The 2,936-nt window shown below is 39.2% G+C and overlaps 1 pseudogene; it reads right to left on the reverse strand.

The window, feature by feature from the left end:
- Positions 1 to 335: 335 nt before the first annotated feature.
- Positions 336 to 1,665, reverse strand: LOC114221194 (protein MEMO1 pseudogene; annotated as a pseudogene).
- Positions 1,666 to 2,936: the final 1,271 nt, after the last annotated feature.

Below are 2,936 nucleotides of genomic sequence, written 5' to 3' on the forward strand. Positions count from 1 at the left end.
GGAAAAGATTTGATATAACCTAAAGTCCATCAACTAAGTTATATCACATCCATACAATGCAATACCATGCAGCCATTAAAAAGAGCGATGATACTTTTTATTTATTGTCTTCAAACAACCTCTGAGATATATCTGAAGGGAAGAAAAATCAAAGTATAGAACAGTTGTAGGGTATGCTACTATTTGTTAGTAAATGAAAGAAATTGATACATTTTCTAATAATTTTTTTTTAGTTGTGTAGCCCTTTATTAGCAACTAAAATAGAAGGTATCTGTTGTACAACACGGGTAGTAATTGACTATAACTGGAGATTTATTATATTCTAATACAGATCATTTATAAATGCAATTTCTTTATTAAAAAGCTTCCACCCTTTTTTTGTTTGTTTGTGTACAATTTGCAAAACTATTCTGAAAGCGGAATATATGTGCACAAGTCTGCAAAGAGTGCAAATTTAGGATATGGTAAATGCTTTACAAGTTACTTTCAAAACACTGTCTGCCACAATTGGGCCTTTACATTGCCATCTTTTTTGATCAAAATATTTTGATGCCAGCCTTACTTCCACTGCCCTAAACTATAAAGCATTTTTTAATGAGTTGAAATTAAGGAAGGACTACACCTACTAGAAAAGAAGAGAAGAAAGTTCTATTAGTTTGAGGTTTCAGAATCCCCCCAAACCAGGACCAGTATCTTGGTAAGGGCTAGGCTGGGACCCCGGACAGAGAATGAGTATGTGCAGGTGGCATCCCTGAGGATTCAGAGCTTCAGTGGACCGTGAGTGCTCCCGCTGCATAACTCACTGAACTGTCTTGCCAGTTTCTACACTGGCTTGACTGGGCATAATTCAAAAAGGAAAAGCTCATATTCATTCCATTCTTCTGGAGCTCTGTGATAGCATTTAATAACACCCCAATGGGATGTCTTCCACATATAGTATTACGGTATTTCTTCAAGTAATTGCTAAAAGATACAGGGTCTAATTGTTCTATAATACTCATACCCATTTTATCTAGATGTTCAATGGATCTGTAAATCTCCCCCTGGGATTCATCATAGTAACTGTAACGGAACCTTTGACCCCAATGGCAGAAATCTGAAGAAACCACAAAGAGATTACTAGGATCTGCTAGATATTTACTGAAGAGTTTTCCGAATTACTGGTTGGAGCAGTAATTAGGTTACTGCTCCAACCAGTACAGGAATAATGGTAAACTCATCCTTATGGCTTTCCATGGCTTTAGCTGTATAAGGCAAATGCATTTCAATACTGTGTTCATCTTCATCTGTCTGCAGAGACATGCGTTCAAACATTCCTGTCTTCCATAGTTCTCCATAAATCTTTTGGTCAATACGAAGGTCATACAGAGGTGTCCTATATATATCCACACTGGAAAGTGCACATCGAGAGAGGGGCACATGATGAGAAGGCCCAAGGATGAAAATTCTCCGGGTAATGGAGGGATCCACTTGTTTGTAAGCATGAGCAGCACAGGACCCACAGTACGTATATCCTGCATGGGGTGCAATAATGGCTCTAGCAGGTCTTTTTGTAGACTGTACTTGTGAGAGCCAACCTTCTAGCTGTGCATTCAGCTGCGGTCCTGAGGCTGTGTACCAGCTCCCGGCGTGACTGGCTTCCCGGCAGACCACTCAGTTGGACATCTTGGTGCCTGTGCCGCCTATGGTGCACGAGGATGAATCTCTAATAATTCTGTGTATATATATATACATACAACATTTCTTATATATGCTTAGAATATTTCTAGAAATACGCACAAGAACCTGGCCACATTACATTGATTGACCTTGGGAAGGGGAAGTGGTAACTGTAACTCAGCGGAGGGAGGGAGGGGGTTTACCATATTCCCTTTTTGCAACTTTTGAGTTTTGAACCATATTACTTATTTGTTGTAGATGAGATTTTCTGGAAGCAGATGCTGAGAGGGAGTTTGGGGTACAAGAAGTTTGTTAAAGATCAACACCTGTGGAAGGGAGGAAGGGAAGCAGGGCTGGGCAGAGGGAGAAGACTGTCCGTGTCTCCAGCCTGACAAAACTTTGACTAACCCTCTGGGGAGCTTGGGAGCACAAATGGCCTGACGTCACTTTTCCTAACCCTATACTTCACTGAGAATTTGGGCGGATATAAAATCACAGTGTGAGGGAAGAAAAGTTATTCTTAGATTAGTAAGTCTTGGAACAATGTATCTTCCAGGAATCTCTTTCAATTTGTTTTAAGTCAGTGACCCTACCTCATCCCTGTCTTTGAATTCAAAGGTAATTTTTAACTGATGCAAATATATAATCATGCTTGTTTGTTTGTTTAGAAATTTGACACCATATGGAAAACTGGGATGCAGTCACCCTCATACAAATCCTGTAGAATTCTTTTGACTTCTTAAACTTTGTTCACCTATTTCTTTTTAAACATAAAATTAATCTTAAAAGAAGACTCAAAGTTTGGAAGTCAATTAGTATAACTTCACAGGCCGTGCAGAAGTGCTGTCTGTGATATTCCTGATGTATAACCATCCAGTCTTTGCTCACATTTCCATAGCTTATGTAAGTCAGATCAATTACTGGGCAGCTATAATGGTTAGAAGTTCCTTTCAAACTTGCCAATTTGTAACTTCCACCAATAGGTAATAACACAGAAGCCTTTCTCTTCTCTGACTAGCCTTGATTTTAGAAGCACGTTGCTTTCATTAGTCTAAAAGAAGTGACATGACACCTCCACCATGTCCTACCCCTCAGCTTTTCTCTACCACTTTGCTGTGTTTATTAGTATTAGAGTGAACAGTGCTCATAGACCTGAAAAGTGAGAACAGGTTTGCTTAGGGTAAGAAACAAGACTTCAGAAATGATTTAGTGTCTTGAGTAAGGTCATGCATAACACTACAAGGTAAAAGCCTTATCCAGTTTGATTGGCAAGTGAA

This window comes from Eumetopias jubatus, unplaced genomic scaffold, assembly GCF_037043125.1.
Source record: "Eumetopias jubatus isolate StellerSeaLion01/CBP00866 unplaced genomic scaffold, mEumJub1_p1.0 scaffold_14, whole genome shotgun sequence".
Classification (NCBI taxonomy): domain Eukaryota; kingdom Metazoa; phylum Chordata; class Mammalia; order Carnivora; family Otariidae; genus Eumetopias; species Eumetopias jubatus.